The sequence below is a fragment of the Myotis brandtii genome, unplaced genomic scaffold (assembly GCF_000412655.1).
Source record: "Myotis brandtii unplaced genomic scaffold, ASM41265v1 scaffold775, whole genome shotgun sequence".
Taxonomy (NCBI): domain Eukaryota; kingdom Metazoa; phylum Chordata; class Mammalia; order Chiroptera; family Vespertilionidae; genus Myotis; species Myotis brandtii.
In genome coordinates this window covers 60,255-68,484 of record NW_005371106.1, presented here as the reverse complement: position 1 = coordinate 68,484, position 8,230 = coordinate 60,255, and the positions used below count along the sequence as shown (strand labels likewise).

At 44.2% G+C, this 8,230-nt stretch overlaps 1 long non-coding RNA gene across 1 annotated transcript in view; it reads right to left on the bottom strand.

The window, feature by feature from the left end:
• Nucleotides 1-539: 539 nt before the first annotated feature.
• The window catches only part of LOC106724241, an 18,978-nt gene continuing 11,287 nt past the window's right edge, over nt 540-8,230 (bottom strand). The window contains exons 2-3 of the long non-coding RNA XR_001359984.1: nt 1,736-1,740; nt 540-551 (exon numbers count right to left, since the gene is read on the bottom strand). This is a non-coding gene — a long non-coding RNA (uncharacterized LOC106724241). The remainder of the gene's footprint in view (nt 552-1,735; nt 1,741-8,230) is intronic.

The following is an 8,230-nucleotide window of genomic DNA, read 5'->3' as shown; positions in this document are numbered from 1 at the left end:
CCTATTATGATGAAGATCAAGTTATTAGATGTAAGGTACTTAGATTACTCTATAGTGATGAGCTGTTATTATATAACTAGAGGTCCGGTGCACAAAATTTGTGCACAGGTAGGGCCCCTAGGCCTAGCTATCAGGGCCAATTGGGGCCTTCCGGCTGCCGACCGGGGCCTTCCTTCCCCCAGCTGCTGGGTGCCAGCTGGGGCCTTTCTTTGTTCCACATCACCCCCTGGTGGTCAGTGTACATCATAGCAAGCAGTCGAACTCCCAGTTGGTCGAACTCTCGAGGGGACAATTTGCGTATTAGCCTTTTATTATATAGGACAGCAGTCGCCAACCGGTGGTCCACACATCACTGGTGGTCCATGAGGTCTGAAAGGTTGGTGATGCTGATATAAGATGTGTTTAGTAAGCACTCAATAAATAGACATTGTGGTGGCACTGGAACATTTCCATGAACAGTGGTTTTTGTGACAATGCTTAAAGAGGCTAAAAAAAACTTCCCTAACTACAGAAGCCCATAATTCACACTTACGATGCATTCCATGAGATAGCTTTCCATTTTGTCATTAACATGCATTGAGGTAAGTACTATAAAAACAGAGGTAAGAGATATGTTTCTTACCCTCAGGGTATTTATACTTTGACTTGGGTGGCATGTGGAGATGTAGGGTGCAAAAATCCATGCATAAAGATAAAAGCTGGAAAAGATAATGTTGGTCATTAGAGATGGTTAGGTCCCCTGGGGGTATGGAAAATGTGGGGTGGTGGTAGCGGCAAGAAGCAGGGCAGCAGAACAGGGCCTGGCAGAGGAGGTGGACTGGAGCAGTGGTCCTGTGTTTGTATTAAGCCATTCCTACTCCCTCCTTACTGACCAGTTATGAAAGATCCAGCCCTTAGTAACAGATGCCAAATAGCATGACTTCAGAGGACCTCTCAGGCCTCTCTGCCCTCAGGGTGCTATTACCATGTGGTCCGCTGTCATTCTCAGACCGCTAGGCAGCTGGTGTGGGTGTCAGTCAGAACCAGTATACATATGGGTCATGGCAGCTCCGCCCATCTGTTTATTTGTCCATCTGCCTATCAGTTTGTCCATCCAATCATTCATCCTCTTGTTTATCATCTGTCTGTCCACGTGTTTGTTCATTTGTCCATCTCTTATCCACTGTGCATGTCCATCCATCCACCCATCTATCAGTCCAATCATCCACCAATCTCTGTGTCCACCTGTCCTTTCCATATTTCTATTTCCCATCTCATTCTACAAAAGATTTGCAGTGGATGGCAGGAACTCACACCACATAAAAAAACCAAAACAAGCAAATGCACACACAGAGGATTAGGAAGGTGTAGGAAGCCAAGACGTAGAGAATGGGAATATGGAAACAAAACTCAGACTATGTTGAAAGGACATAACTGGCTGCTGCTGTAGTTGAGCCACAAATAGTCTCCTAGTTATTTTTACATTTATCTCCACTGAAGTGGGGACAATCTACCGTGTGTTCAGGGGAATACAACCTTTTTCTTGTTTTCAGTTCAAAAAGACTTCATGTCATGGGTTTCCTTCAGTTTCTGGGGAGAGAGAGTAGTCTACTGATTCCAAACAGTGGCTTCTAAATCAGACAGGCCTGAGTTCAGATCCTGCGTCCATCTCTCAACAAGTGCAAGATCCTGGGCAAATCACTGATATCTCTGAGCCTTACTTTCCTCATCTGTAAAAATGGGATTAGCATGGTACCTGGCCTCAAAGGGCTGCAGCTGGGGTTAAATAAGATTGTGTATCTATAGGGTTCAAGGTGCAGGACACATATTTAACCTTCAATAGATGGCAGCAGTTACTACTATTGAACAACCTGTTGCATGTGGTTGGCTATTGACCTTCACTCGGCTTCTGCATGTAGAAACCAAGGGGAGAGTCAAGTCCAGAGCACCTGTGCCCGGGTGAGTGCCTATTAGCCCTGGATGGCCAGGAAAAATACCGTAGTTTCCCCAGCCTCTCCTGTCGGTTAGCACTTTGATTTTCCCCTGTCCCCCATGGTCCAGGCGAGGGGCGGGGGGGCTTATCAAACTGCCCTGACCCCATGGCCCCAGCTGGAAAGCAGAGACTTAGCAAGCTGCCGAGGCTCTTTGTGCCATCCCTTTGCATTTACAGACGATTAACTGCCCTGGAGAGCGAGCCTGCATCCCTCTCCTTGGCTGGGATTCCCTCTCTCCCTCAAGCCCCTTAGAGCTGACAGTAATTCACTCTTAACCTTGCAGTTTGCCTGGGTCTGATTTGCATTCACAAAGTCTGCATATCCCAATATGAGTGGAACCTTTTCTTTTTAGAGACTCAGGAGTGGGAGGCAGGGGCAAGCAGCAAGGGGTATATGCTATTCTAAGGGCAAGAACCAATGGTGATTGCGGGTACATTTGTGTGTGAGGGAGGGCAGGGTGAGAGTAGAACCATTTCGTTTTGTTTTTACTTTTTAATGATCATACAAATGATCTCTGGAATCCTCTGGCAGCGGGTGGACTTTGATTCAGCAAGCAATGAATTATATCCTCCAGTTGGTGTAAAATTACAAATATCTTCAAGATGTTGTGGGCTCTGGAAAAGGGCAGCCAGCCCATGTTGGCTTGGAGGCTGCCCTGTCCGGAGCTGCATTCTGCAGCACCTCTCTCTCTGCAGAGGGGAAACGGGAAAGTGGGCAGAAGGTACCCATAGCAGAGAGACCAGAAAGGAGCAGGATTCAGGGACAGCCTGTACCGAAGATGGGGCAGGTGGGAAGGGGAAGGCAGAGTGAAGCACCTTTCAGGTTCCTTAGGCGACAACCAGTCAGAAGTGTGTCTGGGAGCAGCTGTGTGGTCAACAGGACTCAGAATGAATGCTACTTGATGGAGGCTCCTTCATCTCAGCAGCAAATATTTACCAAGTCTCCCCATGTAGTCACCAGAGCAAGACCAAAACATATAGAGGCTCCCAAGACACCAGCTATTTATTCAACGAAGATTTGCTTCCAGGAAGATACATAATCATATGCTGACACTGAACGATGTTTTCAATTTCTGTTATTTGGAAAACTAATTCAGTCAAAGCGTACGTCACCCGGGCCCACAGAGCAGCTCTTCTCACTTCTGGTGAGGCTGCTTAAGGTCTGACTGTTGAGTGTTGATCTTCCCCACGAGCCTGTGAACAACACAGGGCCAAGATTGGGTTTTGTTCATCATCATAATGGGCTCTCTCTTCAGTGTTTTTTTCTGGCTTGGTAACTAGTAGCATTTAGTAACGTATGTCAAATGAGTAAGATGAAGTTAACTTTTCCTTGTCTCTGTTGATGGCGTCAAGCAAAGGCAAAGAGAAAGCAAAAGTGGATAATTCCTTAAGCCAGCGGTTCTCAACCTGTGGGTCGCGACCCCTTTGGGGGTCCAACGACCCTTTCACAGGGGTCGCCTAAGACCATGGGAAAACACATATATAATTACATATTGTTTTTGTGATTAATCACTATGCTTTAATTATGTTCAATTTGTAACAATGAAAATACATCCTGCATATCAGATATTTACATTACAATTCATAACAGTAGCAAAATGACAGTTATGAAGTAGCAACGAAAATAATTTTATGGTTGGGGGTCACCACAACATGAGGAACTGTATTAAAGGGTCGTGGCGTTAGGAAGGTTGAGAACCACTGCCTTAAGCATTTGTGATGGACTTTGTCACCCAGAGTTTTAATGGGTTTTAATGGGCTACAACATCCTCCTTCTGCAATTGCCTCTGACCCCCATCCAGGTGGACTAACCATGGGCCTCTAGCACCTTCTTGGGCAGAGAGCTAAAGAGGAACACTCAGTTAATGATAAGGTCGATTCAGCAAGTGTTTAGTAACTAGAACCATGGGCTGCTGCTGTTATGGCTGGGAGAAGAGTGGAAAATTACAACAGCAGCTCTCCATTCTTAGGTATTGAGCCTGTAAGCTGGGCCTGGCCCCTTAATAAGTGCTTGACATGTATCACCTCATTTGATCCACACAGCTATTTTGAAGTATGCTCGATTGCTATTTTTAAGAAAGATTGCATCTTCTTGGTACAGTTGAGTATATTGGGAAGGGGGGTTAAGGCAAGATATTTGGTTGGTGAGGGCAACCAAAGGGAAAGCCATTGGTGATGTATCAGGATTTATATGTTTCAATATTCTCTTCTCTGTGGTGAAAGAAAATGACTTTTATTAACAAAACCAATTTTTTAAAAAGATGCCAGTTATGTATAAACTTGCATTGTGCCCTCTCACGAAGTAGAGAGAATACTAGTCTTTTTATTTTGGGCTGTGCTAATTACTTCTGCATCGCCTTAGTATTAGGTAGCACCTCATGTTACAGCAGTGCTTTTTCAATGTGGCCTTTAAAGTGCCTATAATACTGTTTTTATTTTTTGATGAGAAATGTGGTTCCAAGTCTTTATTCCCCTGTGATAGGATTGTACATCCACACCCGCTGTCCTGCAACCCAGGGCCTCTGGCTGAGAGCAGACTGTGCTTCTCTCCCCATTGATGCTGAGCTTGGCCATGTGACTGGACACAGTCAAGTCATAAAAAGCACTTTGTTCTGCTATAGCTGACTTAGCTCAGCAGATAGAGTGCTGGCCTGCGGACTGAGGGGTGCCAGGTTCGATTCCAGTCAAGGGCACATTCCCGGGTTGTGGGCTCCATTCCCAGTAGGGGCCATGCAGGAGGCAGCTGATTAATGATTCTCTCTTATCATTGATGTTTCTGTCTCTCTCTCCCTTTCCCTTCCTCTCTGAAACCAATTAAAAATATATTTAAAAAAGCACTTTGTCCTTGGGTGTGGCCTTGTTTTTTTACCTGAAAATTAGGTTCCAGGTCTCTTCTGAGGAATAAAGGTGATATTTGTAAAGCACCTAACTTAGTGCTTGGACTCTTAGGAAAACAATGTTTTGTGTGTATTTTTAAATGAGATTTATTGGGATAACATTAGTTAATAACATCATATAAGTTTCAGGTGTACAACTTTATAATACATCATCTGTACACTCTATTGTGTGTTCATCACCCAGAGTCTAGTCTCCTTCCAACACCATATATTTTACTCCTTTTCTGACTTGGTCCTCCCCCATTCCCCTACCCATCTGGTAATCACACTTCTGTTGTCTGTGTCTATGAGTTTTGTTTTGTTTGTCTATTTGTTGCTTTTGTTTTATATCCCATATGTGAGTAGAATCATATGGTTCTTGTCCTTTTCCATCTGACTTAGAAAGATGCTGTTTTCATCATCATCATTTTTGTTATTCTAGGCCAAGTTCATTCAGAGAGCACTGTTTGGTGTGGTTTTTACCTCAAAACCTTTGCCACCAGCCCTCGGGAATATCAGCCTTGAGACCACTGTGTCACCTCCTCCCATAATAAGGCCCTGACATGGTCTGTTCTTGGGGTTCTCAGCTCCCCTTGCTCCTTGCTTCATATCCTCAGCAAGGCTTTCAATGTGCCCCTTAGCTCTGATGATGGGAATTACTTTTCATGGTGCTCTTGTGTGCTGAGATCAAACTCACCTTTCAGATGACCTCCCTGGGAGGGAGATCTGGCCCCTCCCCAGCTCACCATTGTGGCCAGGGTCTCAGCTGCAGGCCCCCAGCCCAGTGCCTAGGAGTTGACCACTGGGGATGTCATCTTAAAAAATATAGATGCTGAGTACCTATGAAACACAGATTAAGAGGAGATCTGTCTGGTGATTTTTTAAAAACCCAACTCATGGAGTTAATGAGTAAATGATTTCCCAAAACAATGAAATTTCATCAAAACATTAAATATATGGAAATTCAGCAATTTGCTAGATGAAAGAGAAAGAGGGAAAGATGCCAGTGTGAGCATGTATGTGCGTGCACACACACACACACACACACACACACACAGCTATTCTAGCTACCAATACATTCAGTGGTTACAGACTGATGGATGGGAAATTAGAATATGACCTTTTTTTCAGTTGGTCTCAGGTTTTATGAACCTTACAGAGCAGGCGTGTTTTGTTATTTTTGTGTTGAAAGGTTTTTTGTTTTTCTGTTTTTTTAACATGACCCGTCTGCTCCATTTTATACTCAACTGAAGAAACAGATGTGCTGTAATCATGAAGGAAACAGTGGCTCTACTGGACTTACTGAGAGATGTGTTCTCCAACATGGTGCTGTCCTAAGGAATTTTCAAATCGTCCCGGCTGGTGTGGTTCAATTGTTGAGCATCGACCTATGAACGAGAAGGTCGCGGTTTGATTCCCAGTGAGGGCACATGCCCAGGGTTGATCCCCAGTGGAGAAGTGCAGGAGGCAGCTGATCGATGATTCTCTCTCATCATTGATGTTTCTCTCTCTCTCTCTTTCTCTCTCTCTTTTCCTCTCTCTGAAATCAATAAAAAACATTTTTAGAAAAAGAAAGAATATTTTAATCATTTATAATTAAAATGTATGATTGCAAAAGTTTAGTTTTGATGTATATAACTCAAACAAGTGACTTAAGCAAGATCATTTCAAATCAAGAAGTTGAGTGACCCTATAAATTGTCTAATCTATTTCCTATTAATGCAGGGGTCCCCTACCTTATTCCCTATCAGAGGGAATTCAGCTTTTCTTTGAACAATTGCTGTGGTCAGCAAGCTCACCATCATGAAAGTTTGTTAAATCCCTTGCTGAATAACTCTATTTATTAGAACGTCCCTGGTTATGTTGATTTCAACTCTGTCTCCTTGAAACTTCTACAGTACTTAGTTATTGTCCCTAATTCTATTCTGTGGGGTAATGAGAGGCAGGTCTTTCTACTGAGTGCCCTTGGCAGCAGCTTTCAGAGTGTCTTTGGTGAAAACCAGATGTCCCAGAGGTGCCTCTGCTAAATATGTTCCCCTTTGAACTGGCTGTGTTCCATTGAAGAGCAAGATGGCAACTGAGAACTTCAGCTCAGGTCTCAGCCTGGCTAGCTCAGAACCTGCTGGGAATAAAGTTTCTCTTGCCCTGGTCTTGGGCCTCTGTTTATAGAGGGGTTCCGACCCTGCCATTCCTGTTATCAGACTTCTCCTTTGGTTCCTGCTTCCTAGGTCCTCCAAGTCTTGTCCATTCCTGACCCTGCTATGTAGGCTTCCTGCCAAGTTTCTGAGCAGAGATAATTTTCCAATAAATACCTCTTTTTTGCGTAAGTTAGCTGAAGTCAGTTTCTGTTGTTTGCAGCCAAAAAACCGTGGCTGGTACAGATGCCATTCACCTCTGTAGTATGAAGAGATAGCTCACTGATGGCTCACATTGAGATTCTGTTCATCCAAACTCATCCTTAACTCACTCCCCCACTGCTTTACACTGAAGCTGTTGCTAAGATCTCGCACAGCATACTACGCTAGTGAAGGCAAACTTCCATTTTTAACCTTTAATCAATCTCCATTAAGCTTAATTTTGTTGGTTTGGTCACTTTCTGGCTTCATAGGAGTATTCTGGGACCCAAATTTCAAATTTGTGTGTGTGAGGGTTCCCTACCCCAATAAGCAATTCCCAGACACCCTGCTGATGCCCAAGACTTTAATTCAATTCTGACACTATCTCCCCAGGGATAGCAACAGAATCCACAGGTTAAGGGATCATTCCTACAAGACCACCCCCACCCCCAAATCTCACGTCAGACCCTAGCTGAGAGTCCATGTTGTTACCTGTGCTTCTGACTGACTGGCTATAATCCAGAGGCTCCCATAACTCCCTCCTCACGTTCCATTCATTTGCTAGATAGTGGCTCAAATATCTCTGAGAAACATTTTAGTACTATTTACCAGCTTTTTCTAAAAAGGCTGTGACTCAGGAACAGCCAGATGGTAGAGAAGCATAAGACAAAGTGTGGGGAAAGGGTGTGGAGCATCCGTGCCTCTCCCAGCACCTCTTTGAGCTCACCAACCCGGAAGCTGTCTGGACCCTGTCCTTTTGAGTTTTCATGGTGACTTCATTACAGAGTCATGATTGATTAAATCATTGGACATTGGCAATTGATTCAACCTCCAGCTCCTTTCCCCTTCCCAGAGGTCTGGGGGTAGGACTGAAAATTCCAAACCTTTAATCACATGGTTGGTTCTCCTGGCAGCCAGGCCCCATCCTTAGGTGCAGTCCAAAAGCCACTTCATTAACATAACAAAGGCACATTGATTTTTCTCATCACTTAGGGTTTTAGGAGATCTGTACCCAAAACAGGGTAGAAGATCATATAAGAATATAT